The sequence below is a fragment of the Furipterus horrens genome, unplaced genomic scaffold (assembly GCF_987537825.1).
Source record: "Furipterus horrens unplaced genomic scaffold, mFurHor1.1.pri manual_scaffold_13, whole genome shotgun sequence".
NCBI lineage: Eukaryota > Metazoa > Chordata > Mammalia > Chiroptera > Furipteridae > Furipterus > Furipterus horrens.
Window position 1 is genome coordinate 14,456,518 of NW_028327183.1, and position 14,865 is coordinate 14,471,382.

The 14,865-nt window shown below is 36.7% G+C and overlaps 1 protein-coding gene across 4 annotated transcripts in view; it reads left to right on the plus strand.

Annotated features, from left to right (window-relative positions):
* The window catches only part of CTCF (CCCTC-binding factor), a 47,989-nt gene that overhangs the window by 1,748 nt on the left and 31,376 nt on the right, over positions 1-14,865 (plus strand). For 3 of the 4 annotated variants that reach the window (XM_090259570.1, XM_090259573.1, XM_090259572.1), the window contains exons 2-3: positions 4,013-4,129; positions 5,354-5,465. The gene's annotated coding sequence lies outside the window, so the exon portion shown is untranslated. The remainder of the gene's footprint in view (positions 1-4,012; positions 4,130-5,353; positions 5,466-14,865) is intronic. The other variant, XM_090259571.1, reaches the window with a different exon arrangement.

Here is a 14,865-nt window from a genome sequence, read left to right on the forward strand (position 1 = left end):
GAAGAAAGTCTTGATTAACGTTTTTTTTCTTTTTTTAAAGAAAAGTTACATTATGCTTATGAGGAAATTAAAATAGCCTGGTGCTAAGCAAAATTGTTGGTCCACTGTGTATAATCTCAATCTGTTAATTTTTGCAACAATCTTGTCTCCATAGGAGAGTCTTTTCAACATCCCTTTTGAACCCTACAAAATGTTCCTTCACCCCCTCCTCCACAGTAAAATTGCACTAATTAAATGCAATAGTGTTGATGGAGTGTTGGGTTTGGGACTAGAACCACACTTAATTGTCTAATATTAGTCCACTTCTGTAGTTTTTTGCATTGTGACTTTCAGTATTTTCCTTTTGAAGTTGTGGGTGGCAGGTGGTATGTTTTACTTACTAAGATCCACACAGCTTAAAAATTAAAATCCAGAAAGTCTGTAACTGAGCCAGGAGTAAAGCTTGTTTTTCCAGGTTAGTATGGTGCTCCATAGACCGTATTTTGTGTCTTCATTCAGTTGTGCCATATGCAGCCATTAACTTCTTAGTCTTATACATCATTTATGCTTTTTTGATGGTATAGACCTTATCCACAGAGTTGCTCTCCTTTGAGAATTCCCATTTGTCAGGATTCCTACTTGTTTTTATTGGGAAAATAAATCTACAGAGAATAAATTGAGGTTACCCAAAATAATTTACGTATTACTTAAATCAGTATTATGAGGAAGATTACAATATAACTGTCCAAATAGGGAAATACTGCTTATTTAAAAGTAATTGTAAACAGTTATCTTGGGGAATTGTTCAACACAAAGTTTAGGAGCTGTAAAAGTTATCCTTAAGATGCATTTAAATTCTAAGGTATTTAGGATTTTGCTTTAACCCTTTGAGTGCCAATGTCGCTGTGAGCAAACACTGACAAATTTTCCCAGAAGTGCCAGCGTCACTCCCAGCAACTCTTTTTTTTAATGGCCTATCAATGTAAATAACAATAGAATACTGTAATTCATATTTTATGTTTTGTTCTCTGTTTTTGTACCTCAGGTTATATATTGATATGATTTTTTCTCATGTTGATCCAAATTTCAAATTACGCATGACACTCAAAGGGTTAAGGAACACACAAAAATGAGGGCACCCACCCAAGACTTCTGGGTGGCTTGGGGAGTTCCTTCAGAGTAGTGGAGGCCACCTGTGGCTGACAAATACCCTGAGGAGTCGTCTTGGGGCAGAGCCTTGCACCAGGGTGCCTGCTGACAGAAATTCACCTCCAGAAACTTCTTTTGCTTCAGATATACTGCTGGTGTTGAATTCATTCCACATCATCTACTTTTTAGGTTCCATTTCATTTTTTTAAACCAGAAACTTCGTTGACCATCTGTCTACCTTATCGTTTTGGTTCAGATTACTTCAGGCTCCTTTGCCAAAAATTAGGTCCCTCTTCAAACAACTAAGAATTGTCATAATTTAGTATTTGAGAAAGCATACAGGTTTAGAAAGAATAGTAGTAGCAAATAACGTATAACTTTGAAGACCATGGTTCATAATTATATGTATGGATTTGGCATACCATGTCTTTTAAAACATTCCTAAACTTCAGTCATCATTTTCAGATCTTCTTTGGCAGTATCTTTGTGCATTTTCTCAGTGATTAGTATTTGGGTGCAAAGAAGTGGCATTGCATATAGACTGCTGACACATACCTCAAGAATAGTCATTTTTCCACACTTGATTCTCATTTTTAGTTAGTCTTAGAATTTTCAGGGGCATGGATTCTCGTTCCCTTTAAGGCATGCTAGTAACAGTATGTGGACTCCAGTGCGAAAGTGTTTCTTGAATTTTTGGGTTGGCCAAAAAGTTTGTTTAGTTTTTTCCATATGAAGTACTTAGTTGTCTTTAACTTCGTTTGAAACATTTTTGTCAACTGTCTTGTGACAACTGTCACATCAGCGTGCATTAAAAAAAAAAACTTACCAAATTGGGGAATTTTTGTGCAGCCTTTTTAATATTGAAGCTGGAAAAAAATATGCAACATTTTCAGCATATTATGCTTTATTATTTCAAGAAAGGTAAAAGTGCAACTGAAACACACAAAAAAAGATTTCTGCAGTGTATGGAGAAGATGCTGTGATTGATCAAATGTATCAAAAGTGGTTTGTGAAGTTTCTTGGTATTATTGACATTTTGGCCAAATGATTCTTTGCTGTGGGGCTGTCTTATGCATTGGAAGATGTTTAGCAGCACCCCTGGCCTCTTTCCCACTAGAAGCTAATAGCGGGAGATAGCCAACATACTCAGAATATCCAAATCAATAGTTATTGGTGAAACTTTTTTTTTTTATGTGCCTTATTTTATGGAAAAAACTTTTTTTTGGCCAATTCAGTTAATATACTAGTCCTCTGTGTTGTAAATTGCAGCTTCATCTAAGAAAGTATTCTATCAGCTTAGTTTTGTGGGCTTTAGTCAATTATGAGTTGGATTCCCTCTTGGTTATACCTCTTATGTCAAATTCTTTGAAAATTTAATTCAAATCTAGCTCTTTCATTTTACTTGGAAGTTACTCCTCCCCCACCCTCTGGAGGTAAGTTCCACTCCACCATTGCCTGAAGCTTGATTGTTCATTTATTTGTGATTTAGGGAGAAAATGTTTGTTTATTTTTAGTTAAAAAGATATTTCATTATTTGACTTAAAAATATTTCAATATTGTGCTTCTAGAATTTTCAGTGGTCAGCGTCCCACCCCCATAGTTATATTATTAAATTGAAAAATAGCTTATAGAACAACAATTTGAAAAATTCATTTTTAAGAAAAAGAAAAAAAGTGGTGGAGACTAGATGAAAGATGTGGTAATTGAGAGATGGGTACTTTGAGATTACTTATACTGTCCTGTCTACTATTACGTTTGAAATTTTCCTCAATAAAGGAATTTTTTAAAATTAAAAAAAAAAGTCTTTACTCATGGTGTAACCAACTTAATCAGTAAAACTGCTATTTGCTAAACATAAGAAAATGTTAGAAAACTGTTCCTTCATCTGTAGGAATTAATTTTTTGGTAGTTTGGATAAATGTACAAAGTCTGTCCAGAAAGTATCCAGTCTTGTATTATGAAAAATAGAGGCATTGATTGAAGAAGATATAAGAAACATTGTACATAGGACAATGATGCCTCAGTCCCCTTCAAAGTAGGTATCTTGGGACCTCACATAGTTTGCCCAGTCACCATCAGCTGCCCCGTCATATTTTCCTGAGTCTCATCAGCAGGCTGAAATCTCTTCCCTTTCAAAGGTGATTTTAGTTTTGGGAAAAGGCAGAAGTCAAAGGGCACCAAATCTGGGCTGTATGTAGCAGGGCTAAGTCACCTGGGTGAGTTGATGTTTCTTCAAAAAACTGCCCTAGACCTGATGCGTAAGACATGCATAAGTAGGCGTGTTGTCATGCTGAAGCTGCCAGTCACTAGTTGTCCGTAGCTGTGGTCTTCTGAATCATTCGAATAGTTTCCATGGGGTATGTTCAAGCTTAACGCAAAATTGTATGCAGATCCATTGCTCTGCTCGCTCAGTCATTTTGAATGCAACAGCCACACAGGACACATGCTAACTTAACAGCATCTACCACCCCCACTGACTAGTACAGTGGAGTCGTCATTGTTCACATGTACATTCCAGTCCGCTCTCCTTGGCTCCCAGGTTACAGCGATGTTGTGCAAACTATTCTTGTTATATTAACGATGGTTGGATTTTTTCCGGACCGACCTCGTACATGTGCCATTATTTGGTTGCGTTGTCTCTGTGGAGTGCTATTCTGATAATCACAAATCTTTAGTCCTTTATATATTTAGCAAATGTCTGAAAAAGTAACTGAATGTTTTATTATTAGCTTGATAGATATTTGTGGAATGGCCCAATTGGTAAGGTGGCATTTTATTTTCCCCCAACTTCATCAGTCTTCATTTTGCCCTCACTTTGTCTTTTATACTGTATGTGCATTTGTGTATATTTAATGCTTATAAAATAATTTGTGCTTTATTTTAGAATGGTCACAGACCTGGGGCTGAAGAACAAGATGCACTAGTGGACAGGTTGCTGAACAAGGGCTTGAGAGCTAGGTTCTGTGTTTGCCCTTCAACCTAACTTTGCAGCCACGGAGAGGTAAATACTATTTCCACTTCTTGATCTTAAAAATAGAAGTAATAAAACGCTCCTAGAGTTGGAGGATTTGTTGGACCATTCTTGAGTATAGGAGACGCAAGAAGATGGGTGGTTGAGGGCATACAGACTTTAAGATGAGGGAGTCCTCACTTTGAAACTCTGCACTGCCATATACCAGCTGGATGATGCTGAGCAAGTTACTTAACCATTTTATTCTTCATTTGTCAGAGAGTAACATCAATTTGAGAGGTTATTCTCAGAGTTGAGTATGTGGGTAAAGGATTAAGTACCATTTTGAGCCTGTACATAAAAAAACAACCCCAGGAAATGGTGGGTACTTTGCTGTAGAAACCTTTGGAATTTATATTTTGACTGTTGGCAAATGATCTCAGAAGTCCCTTGTGATAACTTATAATTTTGAAGAGGAACAAATAGATGGAATCCTGTTCTTGGGGAATCTCATATCCTGGATTAAAATTAAAATAGTCTTAATTGAGTTAACCTAGCTAATGACTCGTGTTTGCACCAGAGTGTTAGTCATTATCAATATTTTCTTTAACATTTGAAAGGGTCGCTTAAAATGTATTTTAGCCTACAATTTCTGCTATAAAATATAATGGACATCACAGGGAACTTGAAATAGGCTTCTCATAAATGTCAGGGTCTACTAGGCTTTGGGATCTCATAAACAACAAAGCAGGGTTCTGGGTGTGAAAATTACATCTTCTCAGGCTCTTAGAAAGCACTTCTTATCCCCAGAAAATGTGAAAATTGTTTAATTGCACTTGTGTTATGGCAGAAAGGAGTATAGAGATAGGAATTACAAATGCTGAGATTAGATAAGCATAAATCATATAAGTGACTGCTAAGATTTTTCTTCTACGCTATGCCTGAAGCAAATAAGTAGAGGAAGGGAACAGGAATGAAAGCTCTACTATTCTCAAATCTCTGTTTTCCAAGTGGGCATCTTATTACTTCCATAGATGGAAAGGACAAGGGCTTTTCTGTCATTCCAGAAATAACTTATGCTCTACAGGTTCTTTTAGACGTGTTATTGACACAGTACATATTAATGAACCGCTGAAAGAAACAGTACTGATTTGAAAAGCTATTGAGAAAACTAAACTTAATTTTGGGAAATGGGGTGTTAGAAACATGTTGGTCACTTAAGTGTTGTGGCTAGTTTAATCCCCGTTTCTCAAATTGGGATATGAATACCCTTAGGGTACAAAGTGATATGATTCCGGGGTACTTGAAGCCACAAGATAAGCATGACCCATCTTCTTGGAGCTTCAGTTGTGCTCATTGAGGGGCAGTGAGTTAAATAATTTAACTGGTAAGTAATTTTTAATTTTCTACATTGAAACAAATATATTTTTTTAGAAACAGAATGTGCATTCTGTATGACTGTCTTAAGATTATACAACAATATGGGGCATGAGTGCCTGTAGTGGGAAGTGTTCTTTGTATAAGTACTGCCATGGAGAACATTTGAGAAGCAATACTTTAGAGCTATAGAACAACTGTACCATCCAGCTCCTTTTGTTCCCTGCAGCATCCTACTGTGATATATAGAAGTTAAATTGTGTTAAATGGTGCTTGTTTGCTTGCTTGCATGTCATATGCAAGAGCTCAGCACAGTTGGTAGGCAGTTCTGGATAGCTGAACCAAGCCAGAAATATTCTCAAAAGAAAAGAGGAAGCAATAAACAAAATCAGGTCTAAAACCATAAAGTAAATTCTATAAAACAATTTTGAAAACAAAGCATGTTAACTCAAACATAATTAACAATTTATACTGATTTTTGCTCTTCCCTACCCTTTGTTAAGTAGTCAGAGTCATAATAAAATGTCTAAATTCTAAGTTATGGACATTGAAACTCCTAAGATTATTAAAAAGCATTCGTTCTTAACTGTTTTATGTGTTTTGCAATTACTACATATTGTTACTAATGTATTCCTCTTAATGTAAGTGGCACTTAAAATTACATGTTCTATATTGATAATCAGAGAAGGAAAACTCTGACTCCAAAAAACCTCCGCTGCCTTGCGGCATACCTCTTCAGGGGAAAGGCTAAGGGAGTAAACCCCGACAGAAAATCCGGAGCCGGAGTCCCTAAGGCGGTTTGACGTTGTAGTCAACACCGGCAACTCCTGCGGCGCACCTGAAGCCAAGCTGTATTGACTCCGTCTTTCCCTTGGACCCTTCAGCTGCGAAGAGAGGGGGGGTCTGCTGCATGGGCAACAGCAGACCCTCCATATCACCCTGCCCAGGCTCTGTAGCTTCAGCTCCACTGGAGAGGACACTCCAGCGTCATCGCAAGATGTCGATTCGACACGGGAGGAGACAGATACCGTGTCACTCCCGAGTCGGACTGCACAACCATTCTCGGCAATGCAGATAGACTCTTAAGAAGCTACACCATCGTCTCTCGAGACGGACGGCTGCCGCCGCCGACGATATTGATAATGTTTGCTCTTCGCATACAGATTTTATATTTGAACCTAATTGGTTCTAGATATACTGAAGTTTGACTTTCTCTGAAGTGCTGTGAATTGGATCAACCCAGATATTTAGAGATCTGCAGTATTTATTGAACACTTGTGATGTGCTCGTTCTATACTGTGAACACTTATCTTTCTGCCTTGTGCCAGGCATGGCATTAGGTACTGGGGATTCAAAGATGAATAAGAGGCTCAGTTGATTGGGTGTCGTCCCATGAAGTGAAGGGTTGTGGGTTCAATTACTGGTCAGGGTACATGCCTGGGTTGCAAGTTTGGTCCATGGTCGGGCACATACGAGAGGCAGTCAGTGATGTTTCTCTCTCACATTGATGTTTCTCTTCCTCTCTCCTGTTCCTATCTCTTATAAAAAGAAGAAGAAGAAGAAGATGAATAAGAAAAGGATCCTTTTCCTGAGGGTCAAAAGTAGGGTATGAGGCAAGAGATGTAAATAAGTGTTATTGATGTTCTGATAAAAGTGTTTGGGAGAAAGGAGAAATGGTCAGCTACAGAATTGGTGAAAGATGTTGGGAAAGGCTTTCTGGAGGAGAAACCATCATCTAGGTATATCAGGAAATATAAAAGAAGCATACGTTTTCATTTTAATCCTGGTGCTGTGAGAGGCTGCCTCAGTGATTGTTTTGTTTTGTTTTTTTTGAAGACTCTTTCAACACTCTTGCCCATTTCATGATGGGTGATTTAGGAGCACACCTGCCCACACTGCACTGAGCGTTGCGGGTTTTGACCAAAAATTTTATGACTGCCCCACCCTCCCTGTTCATCTGATCTCGCCCTAGCGACTTTTTTTTGTTTACCTGGATAAAAAAGAGTCCTCAAAGGGAAACATTTTGCTGCTGTGGAAGAGGTGGGGAAAAAAAACATCAGAAGCACTAAAAGGCATCAGAATCGACAAGTTCAAAAACTGTTCTGATCAATGAAAAAGTCTGGATGGGTGCATTGGATCAAATGGAGAATGCTTTGAAGGTGACTGTAGTTTAAATGTATAAGAATAAATACACAATTTTTTATAAGTACATTCCAGGGGTTTTTTTGGTTCCTCTCATATATTTTGCATTAAACTGAACAGGGGTGACACCAAACAATACAGAAGTTAAGTGAATTAAATTGGGACTTTACAAATGAGGAAGTTGGATTAATCAGAAAATCAGTTGATCAGTAGAGAAATAGATAAATAATAAATAAATACGGGTCACATGCCGTATTGGGAATAATGTTCTACACTTAGAAAAGCCGATTAAGAAGACTGTTAACCAGCAAAATGCTTATGGGAGTTTTTTTTTTGTTTTGTTTTGTTTTTTTTGTTTTATGTACATTATAGTCCTGACTGGTGTGGGTTGGCTGGTTGGGCATCATCCTTCAAAGTGGAAGGTTGCTGGTCAGGGCACATGTCTGGGTTGTAGGCTTGGTCCCCAGTAGAGGTGCATGTAAGAAGCAACCAATTGATTCAGTGTCTCTCCTTCCCTTCTCCTTTGTCTAAGAATAAATAAATAAACTTTTAAAAAAACCACAAAAAAAAGAAATTGTTATGGAAAAAAAGTAAAGAAAAACTGAAACAAAAACCTGGCACATAACAAGAGTTCAATAAGTTTGAATGAATGAATGCTTAGGGGAAAAACTAAATAGACACCAAAACACTAGTCAAAACAAAATAAACTAGTATTGGTGAGGTGGTTAGGTTTGGGGTGACTCTTCTTTGTTTTCGCTAGTTTGTATAACACAGTTATTTTATAAATGCAAATAAACTCCCCCTCTTTATAAAATTAAGATAAAGCAGAGTTACCAAAAATTGGAAATAACTATTTGAACATAGGGGACTGATTAAATTAATACATCTGTATAATAGGATGTCATGCAATCGTTATGTTATGCATAGATATGTATAGAAGTATATAAAGAAAGCAGATTATCAAATAGTATGCATAATGTGATCTTTTATGTGAGTGTAAGTATTATATATAGGGGGAGAGGGAGAGAACACGGACTATGTATGTAAACCAGAATGTTTATATAAAACCTGTAGGTTTATAATCTTGCTTATCTGACTTTTCTTGTATTACCTGTATTATATAATTATTTCCGTTTTGGGGGGGATGATAATTATAGCTGAGAACCAAGAAATACTTGAATTAATCTATAAGCTTGCTGAAGCAATATTATTGAAAGCCTGGATTTTCTTTGGAAGAGTCAAGCTTTTGGTTTTGTAGTTGTTTTTTGGGGGGAGTACAGATTAATTCAGTAGGTTAAGTAGGGAATATGCAGAGAAGGAAAACCAAATATTCAATACAGAAGCAAAAATATATAGCAGAATCTGACCATATAGAAAGAGCTAGACTTTGTTTGCTCTTTTGTCTTTGGTACATTACAAAAGAAGGGCTTAAGATTATACTTCTTTTAATTATAACTCTTCTTTTACCACTGTTTATCATCTTTTTGCTATTTGCTCAGTCCTAGTATACATGTATAGTGGTACCAGAATTGTTAACCTGAACTCCATGGGAAACAACTTTATTAAACTGTACAGTACAGTGCTTGTGTATAGTTCTTTAATCCTTAGTTTTACAGTCTACTCATTTTCTAACTTAGGTAAAATTTCCCCCGCTCCTCTCAATGAAGTTATACATCTGTAATACAGTTAGATTCTTTAAAAAAAATTTTTTTTAAATCTTTATTGTGTTTTTTATCATTACCATTTAGTCTCCTTATACCCCCTTTCCCCTAGCAATCACCACACTGTTGTTCATGTCCACGAGTCTTTTTAGATTCTTAAAAAAAAAAAATTTATACCTCCTTCACCTATTTCTCCCACCCCTCTGGCAACTACGAATTTGTTCTTTTATGCAAAATGTATTGTATAATTTTTAAAGGGAACAGGAATCCAATACAATAGGAAGAAGTACTGAAGCTTTCTGTGATACCCTATGTTAACTTCAAATTACTAGGAAGGTACTTCCATATTTCTGGATGTTAATCTGTTTCTTTGAGTGCAGCAATCCCTTGTTGTTGGCGCTAGCTTTTTGCCTCTTAATACTTTATTTCTCCTCTTATTTCCCATTGGTTGAATTATTTCTAACACAAAAGTAAGTTGACTTCGAGTGAGAGCCAAGTTTATTGTAAATTTGAAGGCATAGATTTTGAAATGTCTCATATATTCAGAATCCTGTTTTGATTTTGTTCTTGACTGTTCTCAGTAGTAGATATTTGCTGATATAGTGACTTCTAGATAAGTGTACATCTTAAGGGCTAAGCAGGTTATCCTATCAAGTACATAGCCATAGCTGTAAGCATGTGTTACACTGAAATTTCTTATTTTGAGAGAGGTAGATGATACACCAGCTTTTCCGATAAGGAAGGAGAAAGTAGAGTTCTAAAATATTCTAGATGGGTGAGGGCTTTTGAAGAAAAGAGCAGATATCTTGATGTTCTTTGTGCAGTGGGGGGTGGGGTGTTATATAAACAATGATCATACCCTGACTTTGAAAAGTTTTTCTAGTTTAAAACATATTCTGACGGAGGGAGGAAAGAGCCAAACTGGTAGATTGTAACTTATGTTTGTGGCATTTTTGCCCAATACAGAGATTCCTCTTTTAAATTTCTTGGACTTTAGATGTAAATGCCACTACTCAGTATAGAGTAGTGTACATTAAACATCTTTATCTAAATAGGGTTCAGAGACTTCTGCCTGATTGCTGGGTTCCAGACAAGGAGACTGAAAGGAGAGTGAAAGCTGGAGAGCCACATTTCGCTCCACTCTATGTACAACTTTCTTTATATGCAGTTGTCGAAATTTCCTGTCTGATTTTCTCAGCTGGAAAGTGGTGGTACTTGTTGTCTTCTTACCTATAAGGATGAATAATTGATAACCTAAAAAAAATGTAGGAAGTTAAAAGGAAAAATTTTAAGTCATCTGGCAATCCCCTCATTTGACAGATAAGAAAGTAAGAGGCAAAGTGATCTACCCAAGGTCTTGGATGTAGGACAAGTGCATCTACATTTTTTTTCTTCTTCTTCAGACTGACTCTGAGTAGTCTCTCGGTTTCATAGAATATCTTAAGTTTAGTGTAGTAGCTAATTTGATATGCATTCAGTTTTTTACATCTTTGACAGAAAAATGAACATTAGTGTATAGGTCTAGAAGAACAATGTGGCGATTGTATGATATATTACTGCTTTCAAGTGTAGTTACACCTGTTGTCATAAACTAGGTTTTGCGTATGTATTTTTCACGATTTTTTAAATACTGTCACCAGTTTTAAAGTTTATCCATGTGTACATTACTAGGCTCTGGCTGTCGCTAATATTAAAGCTTGGTATCTAATACTAGGGCTGTTAGGATTTTGAGCTTATTCATCTCTTTCTAGGTAACCCAGAACTTTTTCAGAATCCTTCAGTAATTTCCCTGGGATAAGAACAGATGATCCTTGGAGGAGCTGGTGTTGGTTAGCACCTCTATTTTTAGTATTGTCCAGTTAGACCACTGAAATTTCTAAAATATTTCAGCCCACTTCTTTTTATTTGTTTAAATAAACTAATATAACAAAAATTCTGGCATAGCATAGTCACTATCACATATCATAAAGCAGGTACAGGGGTATGGTACAGAGCTATTCTATAATAATAGGATACTCTTAATTGTTTTTAGTATTTCTTTTATCTCTTTTATTTGTATATTGTGACTTTATATTCCTACTTAAAATTTTTTGTTGTAAGTGTATGTTGAAATTATAAAGTAATGGTTACTTGTTTCCTCTTGGGAATGATTTTTTTTTCTTTCTGATCACTTGTCAGGCTTCTTTGCTTCTCCTCTTCTTGTTGGTGTCTTTTAGGTGTTTATAAATACATAATCCCCCTCCACCTGATTTCTTGGTTAAGCTATTGCCTGTGTTTCTTTCTTTTTTCTCTTATATTTGTTCCCATATTTTTAAGGAGCAACCAAGTTGACAGATTGTTTTCATAATTTGATCTTCATTCAAAGGCATTATATTGCCATTTAGTATTACTCTCATTATGCTTTTGGTACACATGTGCATTGTTGAATTTAAGCTGTTAGCTTCTAATTTGAAATTGACCTTATATAGGGGACCTCATTTACCAAATAAAAATGGTCTTGGTGCTACCAAGTAACCTTCATGAGTGAGTACTGGGTTATAGAGACACTAGGGGAGTGGCCACATGGTCAGTGATACACATTGCAAACCATGAGTTCACTAGGTTATTATGTATGTTCATTTCTCTTTTTTCCTTTTTACCCTCTGTCATGCGTTGAGCTTGTCCTGTACTGTCTAGAGAGAGATTTTGATAATATTGGTACCCATGATAGAGGTTAAGCCTTAGAACTTCTTTCTTGAATTATACATTCCATTATTGCTTATATAGGAATCCCATTAGTTTTGAGGTAGGCTTTGTAGATTTTTAAAAAATCTAAATAAATAAGCAAAAACAATTCTTTGTATTAAAGAATGACCCAAACATTCTCATAGTAGAAAATTGTATGTGTTTGAGTAGCTTGGATTTTTGAGACCTGTATTTAGGATGAATAACTACTGTATTCTAGGTCAGTCACTTCCAAGCCCTAGTCAGCAGACATTCTATATCAGAATCACATGAAGACCTTTTCAAAGAAAGTCTCTTCCACTCCAAAGCTGTTGAATCAGAATCTCTGGGATCTATGTATTTTAAAACTCACCAGGTGATTCTGGTACCAACCAAGTTTAGAAACCACTGCTCAGGTAGAATGTTCCCCCAGATCCATAGATGTGTCTGTTAGATAGTCTATAAATTCTCTCTCTGTGTAATTTACTCTGTTTTATAACCTATCTATTCAAGGTGATAGATTTGCCACAGATTCCCACTCTTTTCTCCTATTTCCAGTGATGAAAAACTATGGAACTGCTCCAAAGACAGTGTAACTCTGAGCTGCTTTCAGGGATATGGGCCTGACAAGGCAAGTAAGAATTTGGTGGTCACCCTTGGGAGAATGAAAAGAAGTGAAATATTAAGTTGCTGTATGCCAGCAAAAGTGTTACACAGGCTGTGAAAAGCAGAGAGGAACAGCATGCACTTGAGAGGCAGCCTCCTGTCGGTACTGTGGCACTAGCATGTTTTCTTCCAGATAGGTTTTGTCTTCTGTCTCATGTATTAATGTTCAGTAAGTAAAATAAACAGGCTACCCTTAATGAGGGGCTAGAACATAGCCTCTGTAACCAGGCTGCAATAATAAATTTCCATTTGGTTATGTTGAATATTTTTGCACAAAATTTGTCTAATTCTTTACAGATTTAAGTTTTTCCCATATGCTATTTCTTTGCTAGAATGCTCCTCTCTTACTGTAGTTTGCCTGGCAGGGTCCAACTCACCCTTGAAGGTCCAGTTTTAGCAATTCCTCTCCTTAAAACTCTCCTTCACTCAATTAAGTCATCCTTTGTGCCAGGGTGGTGGGAGGTGTGTTAGGGTTAGAGCACTCATCACACCATATAGTTGCTATTCGTTTTATCTGTCTCCCTGCCAGATGAGGAGCTTCCTGAGAACTGAGCCCTATACTGTTAGGACTTTTTTTGCCCCCTCAGGTAACTAAAAGGAAATTCATTTCTGTGTACCCAGCATTAGGCACTTTTTGGTGAAAGAATTACAGTAGTCCCTCTATATCGCGGTTCACTTATCGTGGCCTCACTGTCTCACGGAATTTTTTAAAAATATTACATTAATTATTGCTGCTTTTTCGCTATATCGCAGGATTTTGCAGTACTGTTGTTAAAGTTACGTAGGTTTAAGAGTGTAGAATAAATGTAAGGTTCCTACTTCGCGGTGGGGGGGGGTCTGGAATGTAATACCCGCGATAAGTGAGGGAATACTGTATTGGTTTAGCATTTCTTATTCATTATAACAAAAGAAGTCTTCACCGCCTTCTATGGTAGTTTCACTGTTACCATTACAAATATTAGTGTGTATTTCCTAGATTGAAAGCTCTTTAAATATATTTTTTCAAGTAGCTGTTAGAAAAGTTGTTTTATTTTGACTGCCTCTTTTTTTTTAAGATTTTATTTATTTTTAGAGAAAGGGGAAGAGAGAGAGATAGAAACATTGACATGTGGGAGAAACATCTATCGGTTGCCTTTCCCATGTCCACAACCCAGGCATGTGCCCTGATTGGGAATCAAACCTGTGACCTTCCCTGACGCTTAGTCCACTTGAGGCACACCAGCCAGGGCTTGACTACTTTTTAATATTAACAAAAGGGGAGAAGGATTGTTAACAAAACTGAGATGCTCTTTTAAGTTTTCTTAACTTAGAAGATATTTTATTTCCCTTTTAATAATTCTCAAGAAACAAACCTCCCAACTATTTAAAGTTAATGGCACAGAACACAGAAGAGAGGTGTATGTGTGACTGTGTAGGTGAGTGCTACTTCAGATAAAGGCTGCTTCCGTTTCCTATCACCCTAAATGGTCACTAATATTTTTCTGCTTCTCAGACTGAGCCATCCTCTCCACCCAGATCCTCCCTATTCTTTATTGTTTGCAACTTTCCTGATACTCATTCACGGCTATTAATGGTTGTGATACTTTGCTTTGATGTATCTTAAGCTCTCAGATAAGATGACAGTGTATATATTTTCAAGAATAGCAGGGTAAAATGGTTATTTGGCTTTTTAAACCTAACTTTTCTTCCATAAGGATGAATAATTTTTATTCTTTTTGACTAGTGCCTGCATCTAATAAAAGTCACTTAGCGTTTCCTTTCATTCTCCGGGGAAACTGATTATCTTTAACCCCCCCCCCCCCTTGTCATAATGGCACTTAATGTTTCCTACAATCTGTAATAAACTAGGTCTTTCAGTCTTCTGGGCAAACACATTCTTCTAATTTAAAAATCTGGAAAAGATAAAGCTACAAGGTACCTCCTTTCTCCTCTTCCCTCTAATGATGTGTGATGGTTTTTATTGAGCAGCGTGAGTCAGGCAAATTGCTAGGTGACCTTCACATTAGACTGTTTCAGAATGGCTATTGCTTATGGAAGCTCATGGGGACTTACAGTTACTGTTTCTTGCAGGGAGTATAGACAGCCTTCTGATCTGCTCCAGAAATAAGTTGGAGCTTTTACTAGTATATTAAACAAAAAGTTGTTTTATTTATAAAATAGACTCCTGAATATTGTCCTTCTCTACTGTCTTATTTCTCAATACCTATGTATTATTTTTAGTATGTGTGTATTTTATAA